Source organism: Chiloscyllium punctatum, chromosome 23, assembly GCF_047496795.1.
Source record: "Chiloscyllium punctatum isolate Juve2018m chromosome 23, sChiPun1.3, whole genome shotgun sequence".
NCBI lineage: Eukaryota > Metazoa > Chordata > Chondrichthyes > Orectolobiformes > Hemiscylliidae > Chiloscyllium > Chiloscyllium punctatum.
This window is the reverse complement of record NC_092761.1, coordinates 5,601,681-5,626,754: the sequence shown is the minus strand read 5'-3', so window position 1 is coordinate 5,626,754 and position 25,074 is coordinate 5,601,681. Positions and strand designations below refer to the sequence as shown.

Sequence of the window (25,074 nt, the reverse complement as noted above, 5' to 3'; positions counted from 1 at the left end):
ACTCCACTCCTGCTAGTTCTCAATTGTCAAAGACACAACGGACAGTGTCCACAAACTCCAGCACGTTTAGCAAAGCTCATTTGCCTTCACTGAATCTAGGCCATATCTATCAAATCATAACATTATTTTCCAAGTGTCCAGTTGCCACATTTTATAAAAGGTCACCACGTATTTCTCACAGCTGAGATCAAGTTATTTAGTTTTCTGTTTGCCCTCTCCGTCCTGTTTTAAACGTTTAGTTTTACAATAGCTGCTTTCCAGTCTGCAGGATCCTTTCTCGTATGAAACCAGATTTGAAGAATAATCAGTAATTCTTTCGTTAGCTCTATTGCCACCTCCTCGATATTCTGGGATGTAGCTCAGCAGAAGCAGCATCTTACCAACCTTCAATGATTAGATTTTGAAAAATGTGCTCTTCATTAATTTTAGTTTCGTGCAGTTCCTCATTTTCGCCAGTCCCACTGTTCCCTAGTTTATCTGGGAGTTTGCTTCTGTACCTTCCTCAGGGACATAGACTCAATGTATTCCTCTCAGCTGGCAGATGACTTCTGTCAGCCAGTGAATATTTCGGAGGACTGCACTTTATAGATGATTAATATCTTAACAACTCCTGCCTGGAAAGTTCCAGAATTAATCCAGTTCACTTCAAGGTCAGTGTCAGCACAGTTCTGTCCCTGGTGTGAGGCTCAGGTTATACTGATGGAGGGGACACAGCTGAGTGATCACCTCATTTTTGAAAGGTTAACATTTTATGTTTGGAATTGGTTCAGCAAAGAAAAATATTCTTGGAAATCCAAGCGAGGATAATGCAATACCCAGCCCCTCACCGTGCACAAGGATTTCTGTCTATGTAGTCTCAGCTCCATTTTTTTTTCCCATTGACTGAAACACTCTATAAATGCAGTGTCAAGAGTGTGGGATCACCAGACGCTTGGTCTCTCTGAGTAGATGCAGCAGCTGATAATACACACCCAAGAAAAGCATCCACAGAACCTGCCTTTACTGACTGCTGACAGGTGCAAGTCAAATCCTCACACACACAGTGCCTCCATTCCATGTTGAAAATGCTTCTCTTCCTGGCTGAGAAATCTGTTATATCTCTGGCAGACACACAGTAAAATTTTCTTTGTCCAAAGAAGCAGTTGACAATGTAACATTACGTTTCTCTGTCTCAGCAACTTTAACAGCAGCATCAGGATTACCGATGTAGTTGACCACCACACTCAGAGAAGAGTGAGAGTGGGAATTTAACTCACTTTAAACAGGGGCATATCTAGATTGACGTAACATTCAGGAATATGGGGAAAGGGGTTATGTTAGAAGAAATTCCCATTTTATTTTCCTTCTACTTCATTATCAGCAGTCCCTTTGCTTTTCATTTCTCTCTCTCTTGCTGGACATTTCTCCATCCATTTAACTAATCTCCCCCTCACTCATCCAGCCTGATATAAATAATATTATTTCTCGGTTGCTTTCAGTGTTGATGTAGGGTCTCCAGACTTGAAGCTTCTTCTGTTCTTCTCATGACAGAGGCTGCCATGCTTGCTGAGATTCTCCAACATCTTCATACACTGGAGAATGTTATTTCAAATCTCGAGCATTCACAGTTCATTGGTTTATTTCAGCTTTAATGCTGCGGTTTCACGGGATGACAGCATCAATGGCAAGGGCAGCATTTGATGACCATCACTAGCTGCCCTTGTCCGTGAGATCATTTGTTAAGGCAGTATGGAGCCAACCATGTTGTCGTGGGACTGAAGTCATATTCAGTTTCTTTACCAAAGTCTATAAGTGAAATAATGAAAGAAATCTTGATCGTTTATGGTTGCCGTTAGTAAAATGAGATTTAATTCCAATTTTTGTCATTCAAATTTAAGTTCTGTCATTAGCTGTGACAGGATTTGAAACAATGTCTTTCAGGTTACAACCTGTGCCCCTCACTGTGATTATTACTCTGACATGGGATCCATATTATGAAACAGCCGGAGAGGCAAGAACAAGTATGCTTTCAAAATATTTGCAATTGAAGGAGAGGTTAGAAGAGAACTGTAGCCATAAAAGCTGAAGTTAACAAGGGGGCAGATGACGGCTGTGGGATATAGGTAAATTAATGTTACTTCTGCAATTCTGCAATTCCATTTTACAAAGTAAAATGGACTCACGCCAGTGTGTAATTGTTTTAGCCACGAGCTGAGTCAACAAGAATGGAAACAATGTGGAGGAAATATATAATTGTTTTTGTATTAGCTAAAACTGTATGTCAGAATGAAATGTGACTTCAAAACAATGGTAGACATTATGGGCAAGTAGATAAGATGTTGTGAGGGGATCAAGTTAAGCTAGATACGCATGTACAAACAGTAGGTATAAACATCTGTTTCCCATTTTTACAGAGACAGAGGAACAAACCCCAATTAAAAGGGTCATAGGGATCAGAACGGCCTCGGGAAAGGCACAGATGAAGGGGGTAGATAATGATGAAGAAAGAATATGCCTAACAATGACCTACAGCAGGGTAAGGTCAAACAGCGTTGTGAGACCAGAAATAAGCATTTTGTCACAGACAAGGCCGGATAAGGCAAGAGATAAACAGGGGTAATGGGTGCCGGTGTTAGGGAAGTGGAGGATGTAAACAGGGGAGGCAGCAGTGTAAAACAATAGAAATCAAATCATATAAATGTCGTGTATGAATTGAATTTGGTGTGTATGTCCTCTGCCTTATAGACACTGGACATCACACCCACTTGCAAGTGTAAAATAAATGACACTACTGATTCAGATCTTGTCTCAGACTGAAATTATTGAAGTGAGTGGGCTTTGTTTCTCACAACTGGGGGCTCGTCCTGGATATTCTTCCATCGCCAGGGGGGAGTGGCTGGCCTTGGACACTGGGAAGACGCGTCCCATTCCCCATTGAGGAGTGGTCTCTTGTCCTGGTTTGGTCCGCTCCCTTGGCCGACTGGTACGAATCCCACAAGAGAGACATCTGAATCAGACAGTGATAGAAGCTCGATAGACAATACGGCACAAAGGGGCCAGGCAACTCTGAGCACAGACCAAGGTAAGAAACCTGACTTTTAAGTATTGCCTTGGTGGCCGGGATTGAGTTTTAGTAGTTAATAAGGGACTAACGAAGGAACTCAATATGGGTTGTGCTGTGGGTAAGGAAAAGGCCCCCGGGAAAACAAAAGAAGGAAGAGGCAATGGAAATGGAGACGGGGTCCCTTACAACATACCTCCAGAAAGTCCTTTGGGCAAGATGTTGTGGAATTGGCAAAATAATACTTGTACAAGGGAAACAGATGATTAAATATTGTTGCTTCGTATGGACTAAGGGATCCATTCTTCATCCCGCCACTTCTGGCCAAAATACAGGTCTGACAAAGACTGGGTTTGTAAATATCTGAATTTATTTGTCAATGAGTGAGAGAGAGAGAGAGAATAAAAAGAGCTGAACAGCTGGTAGAAAGTTTAACCCTTTGTGATTTGGTTTGAATGCACATTTGTTTGTTGGTCATTGAATGTTTGCGTTTTATTCCTTGGAGTTTGAGTTCCGGGACTGTTTTGAATCTGATTTTTATTATGGAAACTTAACATGATTTCTTTTAAGGTTAAGGATCCTATAGAGATTATGAAAAAAATAGAATGAAAACTCCTGTTCTTTTTACAGGTCATGACTGCCTTACTATCAGTTTCTAACTAATCTCTTCTATTTTTACATAAAAGCGATTTATGGAGGACAGTTGAAGTTTCCGTTCCACATTAGATTGTAGTAAAAACAAGATCCTATGGTTAATATCTGTGACCTTGGATTCGGCCATTGTTCATGCATTAGAAGTTTTTTTTTAAACTTGAGTAGACAAATTCTTTTAAGGCAGATCTGATTATTTTACGACCTATAGTATTGTAATTGAGCAATGATTGGTCAGGACTACTTAAGAAAACTAATTTTGGATTTAAATTAAGGGACTAAAACTGGGTGATTACAGTGGATTTCAAAATTGGGAACTGTATGCATTTTACATTTTGAATATTAAATACTGAATAAATGAACGTAAATATATAAATATATTTACAAGTTTGGAACAGGCTTTAAAGTTAGTCAAGCATGAATTGATGAATTGGTGTTTGAAGTTATGGGGAGCTAGAAATATTGCAATATTTCTTTAAAAAAGAAAAAAAAAGGAAGAACGTAATGATTTATCCCCTTCGGGAGGTACCAATAGGGGACAAATACGGATTGGGTTTGTAAGTGTCCCCCTCAGCAGTGGGGAGGTCAGAACATTTAAAAAAGGAAATGAAGGTCCTGGTTGAGGATCCGGTAGGGTTGTCTGAACAAATTGATCAATTTTCGGGGCCCAGTCTGTATACCTGGGCTGAGTTAATGTCTATTGGAATATACTATTTCCTAGGGAAGAAAGGAGACTTATACGGGGAGCAGCCATTAAATATGGGACAGGGAACACCCCATTGGAGATGGGGATGCTGGACAGGGAGAGACGAAGTTTCCCCTCAGAGACCCCCAGTGGGAAGATCAAAACCCGGAGTATTAAGAGGAAATGAGGGAATTGAAAGACCTGATTCTAAAAGGAATAAGAGAGGCAGTTCCGAAGTCACAGAATTTGACTAAAGTATTTATGTTAGACAGGAGAAAGGTGAGACTCCCTCAGCTTTCTTGCAAAGATTAAGAGACTCAATGCAGAAATATTCTGGAATGAACCCTGAGGACCCAGTGCCACAGGTTCTTTTGAAAGTACATTTTGTGACAAAGGAATGGCCAGACATACAGAGAAAGATACAGAAGATAGAAGGGTGGATGGAAAAGCCATTAGATAAATTGTTAAGAGAGGCACAGAAAGTGTTTGTAAAGAGAGAGGATGAGAGACAAAAACAGAAGGTGAAAATGATGGTAGCTACAGTTGATGAGGTAGTTAAGAAAAGAATGGAACCAATAGTGAGCAACCAGAGAGGTGGGTGGCAGCATGTCCGATAGAGAGGACAAGGGGGAGCGTTTGATAGAGGGTTCGAGAGACAGGGGCAGAGCTGGAGGTCTCCACAGGCAGGATGCTATGATTGCGGAAAGATAGGGCACTTTAAGCGGGAGTGTCCTGCTCTGAAAAGGGAAGAGAGGGCAATTCCGCTTATGAATTTTGATGAAGAATAGGGGTGTCAGGGGTTCCTGCCCCCAGGGACCCATCAGGAACCCTTGATAAACCTGAAAGTGGGACCCTGTAGGGAAGAGGTAGTCTTCCTAGTAGATACGGGGGCAGCACGGTCATCGCTGAATTTTAAACCAAAGAAAGTAGGAATGTCAACACGGTCAATTACTGTTTCGGGGGTAAAAGGGGGAAGGATTTACTCTTCCAGTATTTTAACCTATGATGATAGAAGGTCCTAAGGATAGGGTCACAGGGGAACTGTTGTATATCCCTGATATAGGAAGTAACTTACTAGGGAGAGACTTAATTATCCTCTTAGAACTGGGGATTGGAATTCAGGAAAAAAAATTAGTTGTACAAATGGCAATGTTGACAGAGGATGTGGAGAGAGAGATAGACCCTATTGTATGGGCTAGGGAAGGGAATTGTGGAAAACTACAGATCCCTCCCCTTGAAGTAAATTTAAAAAGGAAAGTGGACATTGTCTGTGAGCGACAATATCCCATTTCCACAGAAGGTAAACGAGGACTGCAGCCAGTAATAGAGGGATTGATGAGAGATGGACTGTTGGGGCCATGTATGTCTCCTTATAATACCCCAATCCTACCAGTGCCGAAATCCGATGGAACTTATCGATTGGTGCAGGATTTGAGAACATTAAATCGAATAGTACAGATCAGGCACCCAGTGGTGCCAAACCCCTATACATTATTAAGTGAGATCCCTCATGACCACAAATGGTTTAGTGTGATAGATTTAAAGGATGCCTTTTGGGCTTGTCCCTTGGCAGAGGAAGGTAGGAATTTGTTTGCCTTTGAGTGGGAAGACCCTAAGACAGGACAGAAACAGCAATACCGGTGTACTGTGCTCCCCCAGGGGTTTACGGAATCCCTGAATTTATTTGGACAGATGTTAGAACAAACTTTGGAGAAATTTAGCAGCCCCAAGGGGACTACCCTGTTGCAGTATGTAGACGACCTCTTAGTAACAGGAAAAAGAAGAGAAAGAGTAGTAGAAGCCACTAACAAATTATTGAATTTCCTGGGTCAGCAGGGACTGCGAGTATCTAAAAACAAACCACAATATGTGGAGCAAGAAGTGAAATACTTGGGACATTTAGTTAGTGAGGGAAAGCGAAAGATAAGCCCGGAACGGATAGAGGGAATAGTGGGAATGCCGCTGCCCAGCACTAAATGGGAGTTACTCAAATCTTTGGGTCTCATGGGTTATTACAGATTGTGGATTGATTCCTATACACAGAAGACTAAGAAATTATATCTCAAACTATTAGAGGGGGAACCAAAATGTCTAAGTTGGGATGATGAGGAAAAAGAGATCTGATCCATGCCCCTGTGTTAGCCTTACCTTTCCGAGATAAACCTTCCCACCTCTTTGCTACCGTGGATAAGGGAGCGGTTTTGGGAGTATTGACCCAGAGGTGGGGGAAGGAATTAGTACATGAAGAATTGATTAAACGGGTCTTAGAATCCCTATTACTCCCCCGAGAAATAGCAGTAGTGCATGTAAATGGTCATCAGAAAGGAAATGAACCAGAGGTTAGGGGAAATAGATTAGCCGATGAAGTGGCTAAGGAAGCAGCCCTAAACCCACACGAAGTGGTGATTCATTCCCTAATACCTACTGTCCCAGGTCCTCGGGAAGCTCCTATATTTACTGAAAGCGGAGAAAAAGAATTGAGAGATTTAGGCGCTGTAAAAACAGCAGACGGGCATTGGATGTTACCTGCTGGAAGGAGAATGTTGAACAAAATGATGATGCGAGAGATTATGGCTGTCCTACACCAAGGCAGCCATTGGGGAGTACAAGCAATGTGTGATTTGGTTCTTAGGGAATATGGATGTCAAGGAATATATACAATTGCTAAACAAATATGTGAGGGATGTATCATATGCAGAAAGGTAAATAAGAAAATCTTGAGAAAACAGACCCCAGGAGGAAGAGACCCAGGACTGAGACCTTTCCAGAGTATACAAGTAGATTATACTGAACTCCCCAGGGTAGGCAGACTAAAATATATGCTTGTCATAGTAGATCATTTATCTGGTTGGGTTGAGGCATACCCCCTAGCTACCGCCACTGCGAGTGGAGTGTCTAAAACAATATTGGAGCACATAATTCCCCTATATGGGCTCGTGAACCATATTGATTCCGACCAAGGAACTGACTTTACCTCTGAAGTGTTACGGGGGGGTAATGAAAGGGTTGGGAATTTCCTGGGAGTTCCATACTCAATGGCACCCGCCATCATCGGGAAGGGTTGAGAGAATGAACCAAACACTCAAACGACAACTCTCTAAATTGATAATAGGAACCAGACTCCCTTGGATCAAATGTTTACCTATAGCTCTCTTGCGAGTACGAACAGCCCCAAGGAAAGATTTGGGACTATCCCCCTATGAAATCTTATTTGGATTACCTTACCTGGGAACGAATGGAGAATTGCCAAGTCCCGAAACTAAAGATTTGTTTTTAAAGAAGTATATACTGGGTTTATCCTCCTCTTTGTCTTTCCTCAGGAAACAGGGTTTATTGGCACAGACTCCACCCCTTGAATTCACCGTTCATCCCATCCGGCCGGGCGATTGAATCTTAGTAAAATCATGGACCGAGACTAAATTGCAGCCGGACTGGGAAGGGCCGTACCAGGCTCTTTTGACCCCTGAAACAGCGATAAGGACAGCAGAGAAAGGCTGGACTCACTACACTCGGATCAAAGGGCCAGTGGACCCTCCAGTTGAGGAAGAAGTCTGGACAGCCGAATCAACGCAAGATTCGCTGAAACTCAGGCTAAAGAGACTTTGAGTAACTGATTATACAGTGGCGACGCGAGCGCGGGATTATTTCTGTAAAATTGTATATTCAGCATGATGGTTAGAATACTGGGAATGCTGCTAGAGATATGATGCTAGCCCTTTTAGTATTGGGATTTTGTCAAATATCATTTTCATATGTATTATTAACGGTCCCCAAGTCTGATAATCCACAAATAATAGACGCTGATGTATGCAGCTTAGTAAATTGTGGGGATGTAGATAATCAGAGATAGTGCCGCAGCTCTGAGATACATCTTAAGTCCTATGGGGATAGCCTTGGGGATGGTACTTAGTATAGTGGTCTCATCACAGTGCACCAGACCCCCTTCCGACCAGCTCGCGATTGTCCCGATAAAAAGTGTAACCCAATATACCTAATGATAAGGAAAACCACATGGCACGAAACAATCCTGGTGGGTGGGGGGGGGGGGGGCACCTATGAGATACAATGAAATGAAACATTTGGGATAGAAATGAAAGCAAATGGGAAGGATTTCTTTGGCTATTGTTTTTGGAATTAGCGTAGGACAGGGAAAACGGGTAGAACTACTGGGTAATAAGATACAATCTTTCACCCCTCCCACTGATCCTAAAGTAGTAAAATTTATAGAGGTAAAGGACTTGAAACAGACCATTGAAATAGAAACTGGGTACGGGGATGCAAATGCCTGGGTTGAATGGGTAAAGTATACTGTGAAAAGTCTGTACAAGACCAATTATTATGCATGTGCCTCCGGTCGGACAGTGGCCCAGGGGCTTCCCTTTCCGCTCGGGTGGAAGCGAGACAGGAAGGGCATGAAATGTATGATAGCCCTGTATCAGGATGAGACTGCGTGGAATGATAGGAATTGTACCTCCCTATCTCTGATGTTCCCTCCCTTGGAGAAGAAAGATGTAAAAGTTGTAAAAGAAAGATGGAAGGTGGTCTGGTGCACTGTGATGAGACCACTATACTAAGTACCATCCCCAAGGCTATCCCCATAGGACTTAAGATGTATCTCAGAGCTGCGGCACTGTCCCTGTTTTCTGCCGCAGTTGGAAATCACACGTCGTGTGTGCGTAGACGAGGTACAAGTAAGTCGAAAGATTTGGGGGAGCTGAAATTATGTACAGAAATTAAGAATGTAACCGAAATGGAGAAGGGAGGGAACTACTCAGCTCTGAAGGTTCCCCGAGCGGATCTGTGGTGGGACTGTGGAGGCAAAATATTGAGACCCACGCTACCTCCAGATTGGAGAGGGATATGTGCAATTGTACAATTGGCAATTCCATTTACCCTGGCATTTGAGAAGGAAAAGATAGGAGGGAAAAAGGGAAGGGGTAAGAGATTACTGTTAGACACTTCTTTCGATGACAGGATTTATCTCGATTCGGTAGGAGTCCCTAGGGGCGTACCTGATGAATTCAAGGCTTGTAACCAGATTGCAGCAGGCTTTGAGTCAGCTCTCTTTTGGTGGGTAACAATTAATAAAAATGATCATACCCTGTATACGAGGGCTCACCCAAAGACTGATTGAAACAGCCTTGATGAAACAGGTGCCCCTAAAAGAAAAATGCAGAAGATAACAAATGGTAATTAACGAAAAGGGGGAAATTGTGAGATATAGGTAAATTAATGTTACTTCTGCAATTCCGCAATTCCATCTTACAAAGTAAAATGAACTCACACCAGTGTGTAATTGTTTTAGCCAAGAGCTGAGTCAACAAGAATGGAAACGATGTGGAGGAAATATATAATTGTTTTTGCATTAGCTAAAACTGTATGTCAGAAGGTAGACATTATGGGCAAGTAGATAAGATGTTGTGAGGGGATGAAGTTAAGCGAGATACGCCTGTACAAACAGTACTTATAAACATCTGCTTCCCAATTTTACAAAAACACAGGAACAAACCCCAATTAAAAGGGTTATAGGGATCAGAACGGCCTCGGGAAAGGCACAGATGAAGGGGGTGAGTAATGATGAAGAAAGAATATGCCTAACAATGACCTACAGCAGGATGAGGTCAAACAGCCTTGTGAGGCCAGGAATAAGCATGTTGTCACAGACAAGGCCGGATAAGGCAAGAGATAAACAGGGGTAATGAGGGCCGGTCTTTGGGAAGTGGACGATGTAAACAGGGGAGGGAGCAGTGTAAAACAATAGACATCAAATCATATAAATGTTGTGTATGAATTGAATTTGGTGTGTGTATGTCCCTTGCCTTGTAGACAGTGGACATCACACCCACTTGCAAGTGTAAAATAAATGACACTACTGATTCAGATCTTGTCTCGGACTGAAATTATTGAAGTGAGTGGGCTTTGTTTCTCACATTTTCAAAGTTACTCACAATTTAGAGTGATCACTTGGTGCTGTCTGCATAACACACTACGAAAAAAAATTAACAGAAAAAAAATTATAACCCAATTTCAGAGTCACTAATTCATTGATATTGCATGGGTCCAGCATTTATAAGTAATCAATTTTTAAAAATAAATACAGATACATTTACTAACTACATTGGAGTACAGTCAAGTTTCTTACCGAACAGTGACAGGATTGGACAGAGTCCACATGGATTTAAGAGAGGGGAATTATACTTAGCAAATCTACTGAAAGAATCTACAGAGTCGAATATTAAAGTAAGAAATTGCAGGATATTTAGAAAAGCTTATCATTAAACATGGTAGACTGGGTTTTGTGAAAGAGAAACTATATTTGACAAATTTGCGATAGTTCATTGAGGAGATAACAAGCAGGGGTGATAAAGGGCAATCCAATGATGTTCTGTGTTTGGATTTTTAAAAATGCAAATGATAAGGTGCTACATAAAAGTTAACGACACAATATAGGAGCTCGTGGTATCGGTGAAATGTATTAGCATGGACTGAGGATTGGTTAACCACAATGGCTGTTGCTGAGTACTCACGTAGAGTACTGTATGCAGTGTTAGCTCCCATATTTAATAAAGGATAAACTAACATCAGAGACCATTCAAAAAAGATTCAGTTAGCTGCTTTGACGACAAAAGGGTTGAGCTATCAAGAATAGATAAGCAGGGGTGATCTTATGAAAACAAGATTCTGAGGTGCTTGACAGGGTAGATGTTGACTAGATCTTCTAGCACCAGTGAAGTCTCAAACCAGGGGATATTACATAAGGGAACATTCATTTTAGAAAAAGTAAAGATTTTTTTCTTTCAGTGAATGACTAGAATTTTCTCACCCAAACAATTGTGAAAGTTAAATGTGGGAGGGGAATGGTTGGGTTACTCTTTGGAGTGTTGTTCTGGCTTCAGGCTGAAGGGCCTGTTTCCACATATAATCACAGATTCCCTACTATTTCAAATTATTTTAAAAGAGGGCAGATAGATTTTTGAAATATTGAGCAGTTGAGGGCTATGCGGATCAAGCATAAAAGAGGTGTTGAGGTCTGGATTGGCCCAGCCATGATCTGATAGAATGGGGGAACAAGCTGAAGGCGATGAATGCCCTACTCCTGCTCCGATTCCTTGAGGCTCCGTTTCATGTTTTTTTGTTTCCAAAGAAGAGTGTGATACAATGTGCTAAAGATCACAGATGTTGTGAAAATGGGGTGTTTATGTACTGGTTCAGATAGCGTTGATTCATCAATCACAGCTATGCAGTCATGAGTAGGAAGGCAATTCCCTCCATGAATAAAGGAAATCTACTGCAGAGCTCACACAAAGGGAATTCTTGCCCTCAGTGAACACTCCCATCACATTACCCAACATAGCAGCTAAAGCAGGACGCACTGCGCTTGCTCGAGCCAACAAAGTGACCCGCGGGTGATTGATGTCAGCACCGGGCCCATGAAAGGACGGTGGGCTGAGCTGGAGGACCGAGCGTGATGTTGGTCCTCCAACCAATCAAAGTGAATGAAGGGCGGAGCTAAACCAAAGCATGTGATCACCCTCGCGCGCGGCGCAGAGTTGATGAAATGAATGCTCGGGAAAGGATACGGTAAGGAAAGAAATAAACAGGGAAACGGGAGAAAAACTGTGTTGCTATGAGCGGAGAGGTTTTCCAAACAAATTGTGCACGTCGGAAAACACAAATTTGAACGCCCCAGTCCCGGGTTTGCAGTAAATGGAGAGTTTGCTTCAGCGGCTGCAGGCCTGAGTGAGCGCCGCCATTTTTATTCGGGACAACGATTCACTGGACATGTGCACCGCCGCCATCTTTGTAGGGGGCAAGGTGCAGCAAGGCGCATGTGCAGCCTTTCTCTGGGGTCGAGTCATTGTGATCATAACAGCCAATACTGCTCTGATTCACCTCTGGGCTCCCTCATAACCACTTTGTCAATATCTAGCTTCCTCAGTCTCGAACCATGGGTGTATTTTTGGTCTGTTTACTACTCTATTATTACTTTTATAGACCCTTTGTAAATAAGTTTTTCACTGCGGCCCAGCCCCTGACCATGTACTGCTGTATTATCAGATTACTTTTTTCTTGAATATTTTTGAATCAAGAATTCTTTTTTCCAACAAGCAAGTGTATTTTCCTTCCATTTCTGACTATCAAATTCTGCACCATTTTCATTCCCTGTGATCCATTTTGCACTCCCTGAAACACGAACTGTGTTTCTCCTTCCACAGATACCAGTGATTAATGCCAAAGCCCTATTGCTTGTGGAGAGGGTGATGTTTGACTTTCTTGTACAGCTGCAGTTTGTGTGACGAAGGTGCTCCCACAATGTGGTTGGGTAAGAGACATTACAGAGTATTCATTCAGCAAAAGTGATTATTTGAAGATAATGTCCAAATCAAGAACTGTTTGTAGTTTTATTATCATGCTTATAATTTTACAAAAATACTATCGAGAACTTTAGAAATAAGGCCAGAGATGGAGATTTTAGGTCAGGTGACCAAAAGCATTGCCAAAAAGCAGGCTTTGAGGGATTTCTTAAAGGTAAAAAGCAGACCTGTGAGGTTTTGTCTGCAAATTCCAGACCATGTTGCTTTAGTAACTGTAGAATCAGCTACACAGTTGAAGTAATGAATTAACAAATCGTTGGGAGTCTCGAAGAAAATGGGTTGAGACCTCGACAAAGGATGTGTGGTGCAGGGAGCTAGGGATGATAACAGCCAGGAATCACATCAAGAATGAGAATTTTAAATTGTTGTTGCTTATGAATAGGAGCCTTTTGATGGATGAACATGTTTGAGAGAAGTGAACACGTAGGTGATAGAGCTTTCATTTTTTTCTTGAGATTACAGGGAGGTTGAATTTGGGAGGCTGGCCAGGAGTGTGTTTGGATAATTAAGTTTTGAGATGACACACAATGGATGAGAGTTTCAGTATATGAGTTGAGATGAGGGTGGAATCACCTAGAAATAGTGGTGTTGGAGTGGGACTGGGCTGTCACTCTCACCTCACCTCTGGGATTCAGCTGGTTGTCAGGTTGTGAATCAGGGCAGTAACACAATCGGGAGCTGAGTGGCCCTGGTGGAGCCTAAAATTAGTGTTACTCAGCTGGCTGTTGCTGAGCAGCTGCTATTTGAATGCCCTGTTGATGACTACTTCCATCACTTTACTGCTGATCGAGTGTTGACTGATCGATGGAAATTGCCTGGGTTGGATTGCCCTGTGTTTTTGTGTTGAATATCCCTGGGCAATGTTCCACATTGTCGGTAGATGCCAGTGCTGGAGCGGTACGTGAATTGGGGGGTGGTAAGTTCTGGAGCACAATCTATCAGTGTTATTGCCAGAATGTTAGCAGGACCCACAGCCTTTACACTACTTAACCATTTCTCGATATTGTTCGACCTAAATTGAACTGGCTTAAAGCTCACATCTGTGACGTTAGGAACCAGTGGAGAAGGCTGACTTGGATCATCTCACTTTGCATTTGGCTGAAAATTACTGCAAATGCTGTCACCTTGTCTTTTGCATGGATGTGTGAGACCCCTCCATCAGTAAGGGTGGGGATATCTGTGGTGCTTCCTGCAAAGAGTTGTTTAATTGTCCATTACCATTCACAACTGGGTGTGGCAGAACTGCACAGCTCTGATCTGATCCATTGGTTGTGGGATCACTAAGCTCTGTTGCTTGCTGCTGATGCTGTTTGATGTGAAGATAGTCCTGCTTGGTAGCTTCACCAGGTGTACACTTCAGTTTTAGGTCTGTCTGGTGCTGCTCATGGCATGCTGTCCTTTCCTGTCCATTGTGATGGGTGAGTGCAGGATTTACAAACCCATGAGATTACAGATTGTGCCGGAGTACAGTTTTGCTGCTGTTGTTATCCCACAATGCCTCAGAGAGATCCAGTTTGAGTTCCTACATCTGTCCTATTTAGCACGGTGATGGTACCACTCAGCACAATAGAGGTTTTTCTTAACTTTAAGGTGAGGCTTTGTCTCCAAAAAGACTGTGGGATGGTTGCTCTTACCGATACTGTCATGGAAAGATGCATTTGCAGCTGGCAGATTCATACTGATAAGATCTAGTATGTTTTTCCCACTTGCTGGTTCCGTTACCACCTGCTGCAAACCCAGTTGAGCAGCTATGTCCTTGAGGACCCGACCAGCTCAGTCAGTAATCCTGCTGCTGAGCTACTCTTGGTAGAGGACATTGAAATCCTGTACCCAGAGGAGCCTTGTCACCATTTTATTGCCTCAGTGCTTCCTCCAAGTGTTATTCAACATGGAGGAGCACTGATTCATCAGCTGTGGGAGCACGGTACGTGGTAATCGGCAGGAGCCATGTGACTTCCTGGTGTCCAAAGTCAATGCTGAGTACTCCCAAGGCAAATGGTTCCTGTGTGTACACCACTGTGCCATCACCTCTGCCTGGTCTGTCCTGCTGGTGAGACAGGACATATCCAGAGATTTCAGGAGAAAGTGAAGACTGCAGATGCTGGAGATCAGAGTCAAGGGTCTGGTGCTGGAGAAGCACAGCAGGTCAGGCTGATGAAGGGCTTAGGCTCAAAACGTCGATTCTCCTGCTCCTCGGATGCTGCCTGACCTGTTGTACTGTTCCATCATCACAGTCTATCTAAGGATGGTTATTGTGGTGTCTGGCTATTATCTGTAAGGGGTTACTCTGTGAGTATGACGATGTCAGGCTGTTCCTTGACTAGTCTGTGAGACAGCTCGGCACAAAAAAAAACAGATGTTAGTGAGCAGGATGTTGCAGAGTCGAGAGGGCTGATTCTGTGGTTGTATTTCCTAATGCCTTGTTAGATGCCAAGTGGTCCATCCAGTTTCATTCCTTTGTTGAGACTTTGCAGTGATTAATACAGTGAGTAGTTTGTTGGGCGACTGTCAGGTTGGCAGGATTTTTTTCGCCATTGACAATAGTTCCATGGAGATCAGGAGATTCCTAATTCCAGTTATTTTTTTCTTCAATTCAGATTCTATCATCTGCCGAGCTGAGATTCAAACAAGGACTTCAGTTGTACATTTTAATATTCTGGATAAAATTTAAATACATTAGGTTTGTTCACTCATTTTAAATATCACTAACCCTGGTTTTGTTTCTTTGTAAAACACTGTCCATTATCCTGTCTCCTTCAGCCTTCCCTCCAACAACAAGAGCAAGGAGCACATTGAGTATCTCTGTCACTAAGACTGAGACAATCCAATCAGCTGCCTCTGCTGCTTCTCTCCCTCCCACTAGCCCACCGAGACTAACTGCCTCACATGGTGTTCCTGATTTTTGTCCCAAACTTACATCTTTCTCCAGTCTCTTGTCATGCCTTATCAGAGCTCATCTTGATCTTTTACTCGTCTCACTAAACTACAGACATTCCAACTCTGTTTCCTCCTCATCACTCCCCCTCCCCAATTCACAGGTATTGTTCCTTGTTCTGTCTGTCTGTCTTTTCTGGTTATGTCCTTCTCAACCATTCTGCAAAAAAAACTAACATTTGACCTCACCATCATTTGTAAATCCTGCTCCATCTCCACTCTCCCTTTCTTTTCTGAATTCCTTGTATTTGGTGTCTCTCAAGGATCTATCCTTGGTCCCTCCTGTTTCTCACCTACGCACTGCCAGGAAGTGACATTGTCCAAAAGCACAGTGTGAGGTTTCACATGTACACTGACGATGTCCAGCTCTCCTTCCCCACCATCCCTCTCCATTGCTCCACTGTTGCTCAGTTACCAAACTGCTTATCACATTCCCACTACTCGATTAACTGCAATTTCCTTCAAAGAAACATTGTTACGGTTAAACCCATTACCTTCAGTTGCTATTACAAATTCCTTTCCCTTACTGCTGAGCCCCTCCCTCTCTCTGGGTGCAGTCTGAGATAGAACTAGACTCTTCACAAAATTGCTGTCATATCTGTAACCCCAAGGTGACCTTCTGATCAGACATTACGCAATCACAAACACCAGGAATTCCAATCTCTAAAATGTTGCTTGTCTCCACCTCACCCTAGCTCCATTGTTACTGAAACCCCTTACCCATGTCGGTGTTACCTTAAACTTGACGAATCTGAAATGAACCCTTGATTTCATGACTGACCCAGAATCTGCGAGCTTTCAGTGTTTTCCTGCACAATTACCGCCCCGATCCCTTTGTGGTGCAGCTTTCTACAGTTTTCACCATGAAAATAGCACTCTGTTCTCTTATCATCCCCTCCAAAATGACCGACTTCACTTTTTCACAAATTATACTCCATCTGACATCTTGTTGCCCCCTTCTCTTGTGCATCTCTCTCTCTTCACAATCCTCATAGAACTTTACAGTTATGCCTTTTCCAGGAGTTCCCCCCGCCCCTCCCCCTCCATTCTTCTAAACATTTACTGGGAGCAGTGGGCAGTGTGAAGCATGCATAGTTGCTCTGTTTTTAGAGATACTCGATGGGAGGTGCTTGCTGCCCATTGGTCAGAATGGAGACAACTTGCCCATCGAGCTGCATGAGCCTTTCACCCCCCATGTCTTATTGATGAACCACAGCAGCAACACGGAACAGTAAAAAAGAAGCAAATCCTGCTCTTCACATCTCACTGACTCTTGGAATATTCAGTCCCATGTGTCAAAGATCTGCCCTGTTCAGTCACATGAAATTCCAAGGTGGAAACTCCTAGAAACCCACATAGATTTCCACCTGAACTGACTGCTGACCTCCACAAGGGGTAATGTGTCCAGTCATCCTGGGCCAGGAGGAGGGGATGGTGCGAGTTTCTAACCTGAACTGACAGTGACAGATTTTATAAACTTGTATGACAGGATACTACAGGTGCATATTCAGATGGTAATCTCAGTCATTGTAACACCTAACTCTGATTGAATTAGTCAATTCATCAGGACCTGGATATTTACATTGTGTGTGAGCATTGTATTCCATCTGAATCCCATTTGCTGCATAAAAGTTCTCCTTTGAATCTTCCCAAACCTCTAATGTGTGTCCTGTAATCCTTGTATAATGAGCTGATGGGTATAAGATTTATTATTATAACGTGTAACTTTTCTAAACCCCTCTGTCACAGCTCCTCTCATTGCCTTTGCTACAAGGAGAACACCTCAGTTTCCCCAAATCCCTGATTCCCCAATGTCTGCTTGTTTATAAGGCACACATCAGGATTCTGTTGGAACATTGTCCACTTGCCTGCATCAGTGCAGCCCCCAACACTTTTAAATAAAGTGAACATCCTCCAGGACAAAGCACTGTGCCTGAGTGGTGTCCCATCCACTACCTTCAGCATTTCCTCTCCCCATCCCAGAGACACAGTGGCATCAATGTGTAAAAGGTAAAGGCAGCATTGTCCTAGCAGACCATAGGGCTGCTCTCTCATTAGGGAGGAAACTGGAGCACCTGGAAGAAACCCATGCAGACACTGGGAGAATGTTCAAGTCCCACAGAGACAGTTGTTCAAAGCTGGAATCGAACCTGGGGCCCTGGCAGCAGGGCTAATTACTGAGCCACTGTGCCCCCTAAAATTGTAATTTGATTCACAACTACCACTTCCTCTGATAGTTCATTCCACACACAAACCATTGTCTGAACAAAAATTTAAAAAATCCCGAACGTCTTTTTAAAGCCGTTCTGCTGTCACCTTAAAAGGTATGTACCCAGTCTTGAATCGCGTCCCTTCCTAGAAAGGACACCTGCTGTTCAAATTACTGATACCACCCCTCCATGATTTGAGAAACGTCAAATAAGGTCACTCCTCAGCCTCCTGCGCGCCAGTGAAAGAAGTCGCAGCATATCCAGCCTCTGCTTATAATTCAAACTAACCATTCCCATCAACATCCTGGTTAATCTCTTCTGAATCTGCTCCAACTACATAATGTCCTCCTGATGTCAGCATGACCAGAACTGGACACTGAATTCCAGAAAAGGCCTCCCCAACATCCAAAATAATGTCCCAACTCTTGTACTCAAAGGTCTGAGCAATGAAGGCAATTGTGCTAAGCACCTTCTTAACCACCCTGTCTACATGTGACACAGACTTGAAAGACCCGAACCCCTCAGCCTCTTTGTTCCATATCACAACTTGAGGCCCTGTTTTTAATTAATGTAAGTCTACCCTCGTTTGTTTTTTCAAGATGTAATATTTTGCATTTATTCCAATCCAAAGATCCCAAAGAACCCTGAGCATTAAAGACAGTAGGAGTATACTTAAGAGGGAAATCAGGAGGGCAAAAAGGGGACATGAGATAGCTTTGGCAAATAGGGATATGAAAAATCCCAAGGGTGTTTATAAATACATTAAGAACAAAAGGGTAACTCGAGAGAGAATAGGGCTCCACAAACATCAGTAAGGCAGCCTATGTGTGGAGCAGCAGGAGATGGGAAAAATAGTAACTGAATGTTTTGCATCAGTGTTTACTATGGAGAAGGACATAGGCAATATAGAATGTGGGGAAATAGATGTCGACATGTTGAATATGTCCATCTTACAGACGAGGACGTGCTGGGTGTCTTGTAACCCGTAAAGACTGGTTAATCCCCAGCATCTGATCAGGTGAACCAGAGAACTCTGGGAAGCTGGGAATGTGATTGCTGGGCCTCTGGCTGAGATATTTGTATCATCGATTATCACAGGTGAGATGCCAAAAGACGAGAGGTTGGTTAACGTGGTGCCACTATTTAAGAAAGGTGGTAAGGACAAGCTAGGGGGCGATCGACCGGTGAGCCTGACATTGATGCTGGGCAAGTTATTGGAGGGAATCCTGAGGAACAAGATGTGCATGTGTTCTGAAAAGCAAGGACTCATTAGTGATAATCAGCATGACTATGTGCATGGGGAATCATGTCTCACAAAATTGATTGAGTTACTTGAAGATACATTTGAAGATGTATCAAAGAGGATTGTTGAGGGCAGAGAGGTGGACATGATCTATGGAATTCAGTAAAACGCTCGACAAGGTTCCCCATGGAAGACTGGTTAGCGAGGTTAGATCTCATGGAATACAGGGAGAACTAGCCGTTTGGATACAGAACTGGCTCAAATGTAGAAGGCAGGATGGTGGTGGAGGGTTGTTTTTAAGATTGGAGGCATGTGACCAGTAGAGTGCCGCAAGGATCGGTGCTGGGTCCACTACTTTTCGTCGTTTATACGTATGCTTTAGATATGAGCATAGGAGGTATATTTAGTAAGTTTGCAGATTGCACCAAAATTGGAGGTATAGTGGACAGCGAAGAGGGTTGGCTCAGATTACAACAGGATGTTGTTCAGATGGGTGAGAAGTTGCAGATGGAGATTAATGCAGATAAATGTGACATGCTGCATTTTGGAAAAGCAAATCTTAACAGGACTGATACACTTAGTGGCACTTTCCTAGATAGTGTTGATGAACAAAGATATCTTGCAGTGCAGGGTCATATTTCCATGAACATAGAGTTGCAGGTAGATAGGATATTGAAGAAAGTGTTTGGAATACATTCCTTTATTGATCAGAGCATTGAGTATAGAAGTTGGAAGGTCATGTACAGGACATTGGTTAGGCCTCTTTTGGAATATTGTGTGCAATTCTGTTCTCCATCAATCGGAAGGATGTTGTGAAACTTGAAAGGGTCAACAAAGATTTACAAAGATATTGCCAGGGTTGGAAGTGTTTGAGCTGCAGGAAGAGAGCAAAAAGGCTGGGGCTTTCTTTCCCTGGAGCATCAGAGACTGAGGGATGACCTCCGTAGAGGTTTATAAAATCATTAGTATCATGGATAGGGTAAACAGACAAGGTCTTTTCCCTGAGTAGAAATCCAAATGCTAGGAATTGTGGATGAAGGCTCACAAATTCTTGACTCTGACACAAATGCTCTGCTTTTCAAAATAAAGTCTGGGGGAAACTGCAACCAGAAAAATTTCTGATTATCTCAGGAGGAAGAGAACTCAAAACTCGTGCCATTGACCCAGGGGGCGCTATGAAAGTTACAGAAGTCTGGGAAACATTAGAAATGTAACAGGTTGTGAGCAAGGTCGGGTGTTGGTGGGGGGGGTGGTGGGGGAGACAAGGACATAAAGACAGTCTGTCACACGGGGGAAGGCAGGAGAGAATAAACAGCAGAAATGGTTGTCCCTCAAGGCCACAGGGAATGGAGTTAGAGCTGGGAAAGAAACAAGGTCATAAGGTGTGTGCAGCTGCCAAAGAAATATGCTAAAAAACTGATTATAAAAGCATAGAGGGCAGAGTTCAGTCTGAAACTTTTGCTCTCAATGGTGAGTACAAAAAGCTGTAAAGCCTGGGGAGTTCTATTACAGCCAACACATACTCAGGATTGGCCAAGTGTGCAGTAACTTTCTGATATTTCTTTTTCTGACATTTGTAGTTCAAGTCTGATGATGCTAGTAACTTTTCAAAATTGTACTGGAGTTTAATATTCTGGAGAAATGTCAAATAAATCACATTGATCATATTCTGCAGATCTTACTCCATTACCCTGCATGTTCCAGCATTTCAGTTACATCCATGTCCTGCCGGTGGAACAGGACATACAGGGATGGTGACGGTGGTGTCTAGAACATTGTAAGCTATGATTCTGTGCGTATGACTGTCAGCTTGTTGCTTGACTAGTCTGCGTTCCAACTTACCCAATAAGATGTGGGCAGGGTGAGACAGTACAGTTGGAGCTCCTCTGCTCGCCAGTTCCTTTCCTTTCTGCTTTTTTAGAATTTCATTCTCTCTCACTCTCCCCTTTGCCGACTCTGACACAAGTATCTCAACGTTGAATCATGACAATTAAAAAAAAACATGTCTCTACAAGAAAACCAGTGGAAGAAAATATATTATTCTTGCATCAATTCCATTTTAAACAAAAACAATTCTGTTCAATAAACACTGTCTCTTTTTTTTTCAATTCAATCAAGCGATCTATTATGTTTTGTCCCTCAGTTTACCGATCTTCATAAATATCCAATCAATTTCAGTGGAACATGCTGATAAAGTATTGAACCAATTTATCTGTTTAGGTTTTAGCATTAGTTATCAAGTCATTACCATTACAAAAATTGCATAATAATTGATCTGGGTAACAAGTGTACTGAGGTTCACAATTTAATTTATTGACTGTTTGAAAAATGGTACAATATATTGTTTTTTCAGGATTCTAACAGTAATTGTTAAGGCATTTGCATGACAATAATTATAGAATGCTTTAGTTTAGTCTTGCTAACAACTACAGTGAAGTTTATATTTGAATTTAATGCAATCTTCCCTAGTACCTATACAGTAATATAAAAATCGATTTTATTTCCAATCAACACACCTACAAAAGAATCCATTATTTCTGATGCAATGCGCACTGTTAAAAATATGACTTTTGCTCATTTGAATGATCTGTGTAATCCCAGCCTTATAAATTTAGAAAAACCTAATTACTTTTCCCTTCAATAATTCCTGTTCATTTTTGCAGAGGTACAGTCAAATAGCAAGATGAAATTTATCATTATTCTAATAGAATTTTGAAAATCTATATGTTGTTAATATATAATAATTGTTAATTTTAATCCATAGAATATTGAACAGTACAGCACAGTACAGGTCCTTTGGTCACGATGTTGTTCCGACCTTTTATCCAACTCTAAGATCAAACTAACCAACATGCCCTTCATTTACTATCATCCATGTGCCTATCCAAGAGTCACGTAGATGTCCCTGATGGATCTGAATCTACTGCCACCACTGGCAGTGTATTCCACAAACTCACCACTCTGTATAAAGAAACGATCTCTGACATCTCCGCACAACTTCCGCCATTCATCTTAAAATTATGCCACTTTGTAGGGAAAAGTCTTTCATTATCCACTCTATCTATGCCTCTCATCATCTTGCACAAAGCTATCAAGTAAACTCTTTCACTGCAATGACCAAAGCCCCAGCTTTGTCAACCTTTATTCATAAGACATGCCTTCCAGTCCAGACAACATTTTGATAAATCTCATCTGCACCTTCTCTAAAGCTTCCACATCCTATGTCTTATGAGGTGATCAGAACAGAACATAATATTCCAAGTATAGTCTCATCAGGGATACATAGAGCTGCAGCATAACCTCGTGGCTCTTAATCTCAACCTCCCCACTAATGAAAGCCAACACACTATCCACTGTCTTAATAACCCTATCACCTCAGATGTCAGCTATGAGGGATGTATGGACGGGCACCCCACGATCCCTCTGTTCCTCCACATTGTCAAGAATCCTGCATTTAATCTGAAAATATGCATTCAAATTTGAAATTCCAAAATGAATAACTCCACATTTTCCCAGGTTTAACACCATCTGCCACTTTTCAGTCCAGCTCTGCATCCTGTCAATGTCCTCTAGCAACCTACAAAAGCCCTCCACACTATCCACAACTCCACAAACCCTCGTGTCATTGGCAAACTTCCTAACACACCCTTACACTTCCTCATCCAAGTCATTTGTAAAAATCACAAAGAGCAGAGGTCCCAGAACTGATCCCTTCAGAACACCATTGGTCACCGTGCTCCAAGCTGAAAACTATCCATTTAATCTCACCCTGTCCTCTATGGATCAGCCACTTTATTATCTAACCAGTCAGGTTTCCCTGTATCCCATGCCTCATTACTTTCTGAATGAGCCGACCATGGAGAACCTTATCAAACACCTTGCTAAAATCCTTATACACCACATCCACTACTCTGTCCTCACCAATGTGTTTGCCACAACCTCAATTAATTCAATGAGGCTTGTGAGGCATAATCTGCCGCTCACAAAGCCATGCTAACCATCTCTAATAAATCTATGCTTTTCCAAATAATCATTAATCCTGTCTCTCAGAATTCTCTCCAATAATTTGCCTACAATTGATGTAAGACTGACTCATCGATGATTCCCAGGATCATCTCAATTGCCTTCTTGAATAAGGGAATAACGTTTGTCACCCTCCAATCATCTGGTATGACTCCAGTGGACAGTGAGGATGCAAACATCATTGCCAAAACACAGTAATCACTTGCCTCCTTTTATCATAACAACCTAAGTTATATCCTTTCTGGCCCAGGGGACTTATCTGTCCCCATGATTTTTAAATATTTTCAGCACATTCTCTGTCTTAACATCGACCTGTTCGACCATATCAGCCTGTTTCACGTTGTCCTCACAAGGAACAAGGTCCCACTCACTCGTGAAGATTGAAGCAAAGTTCTCAGTAAAGACCTCCCCTACCTGCTCAGGCTCCTGGCACAAATTTGCTTCACTATAAGGGGTATAAATGTGGAATTATGTCTCAGCAGTGAATTAATGTAAAGATATTACTGTGTACAATATAACTACTTTGAATATTGAACGGTATTTTAACTGAGAAAACACAGTTAAATTGATTTGATTATGTTTCACTTCATGCCAACATTTATTGTATTTAGAACCACAATAAGAGTTTCCTTTTTGCATATATGAACCTTACTTAAAATTCATCGCACATTTATGTGAAGAAAATAGAATTAGCATCTGTTTGTTCCTTCCTTTATCACTGAGTGTTCATTTTGAAATTGTGGAAATTGTACGTTGTTGAAAGGAAGGGAACTTCTCTTCGGCTGAATATTCACATTGAACGACTGATGCATTTTTAAAATTAAAGTACAATGATCACGCAGTTTTGTCAATTTGTCTTTCAAAGAATTGTAATGAGATTCCTGTTTATTTAAATCCACCATTCCATCATTCTATTGTTATTGTAAAATATTGTTTAATTTCCAGTCCATTACACACAGTAACTACCTAATTAATTTCCATTCGAATTACTACAATAAACAGTTGATTAGTTTTCATTTGAGAAGCCACATTAAACATAATACTGCTGTCCTGCCGTCCTGAGTGGGAACATTATGAAAGGAGCCTGTGGAGCTGTGGCAGTGTCTCTATTACTAGACCCGAGGGAAGGTTTCAAATCACACCTTCAACACAAATATATCAAGAGCTGCTCTGAATGTTGATTAGAGAGTACCTAAGCACAGATTGAACTGCTATTCAATCCAACATTAGATCTGCTTTTATCTTATATATCAATAATCACAAAATCTGATACTTATTTGTATCACGTTACCAAGAAATATGTGTTGGAAAATTCGCTTTAGCCACTTTGCTTTTACAAAAGATTTACATCTGTCCCTGTTTTCTCTAACAGAAAGAAATCTGAAGAGGATTTTCACTTTTACGAAGAAAAGAGGAGGTGTTTCCCATATAAATTAATGCTTCTTCGATCTACGCCTTTTCAGTTTATGTCAGGTTTCATAATAACGCTTTACTTTCAGATAATGGGGATACCTGTATCTAATTCTGTCACTTATACGTTCCTGGAGAATATTTGAAAATGTTGCAGAATTAAAGATTACGATATCTAAGTAATGAGATTGATTTTTGTTTGTTGCAAAGGGGCAAGTTCAAACAATTGAAACACATTAAACATTATTATCTCGTGCTATAAGTTGGAAATAAAGTTGATAGCTCCTTCAGTAAACTAACAAATGCTACCACCTATTACTTGTCGGTCAGCTGATTACCTACTTTGTAACTAAATGTTGTGATTCATCTAAATATTACTCTGTCCTTTGATCAAAGTGAGTTTGTAATTGTTGTTCAGTTTATGAATTGTCAGAAACTTGTTTTTATTTTTCCATTCACCTGTTCATTTTGACCGTAAGAATGAAATGCTTTGGAAATATTGG

General features: G+C 41.8%; 1 long non-coding RNA gene across 1 annotated transcript; it reads left to right on the top strand.

The window, feature by feature from the left end:
• The first annotated feature begins 11,900 nt into the window (after positions 1-11,900).
• On the top strand, positions 11,901-24,579 carry LOC140493958 (uncharacterized). The gene is made up of 3 exons (XR_011963797.1): positions 11,901-11,957; positions 12,593-12,699; positions 24,534-24,579. It is a non-coding gene; the product is annotated as an uncharacterized lncRNA (long non-coding RNA).
• Positions 24,580-25,074: the final 495 nt, after the last annotated feature.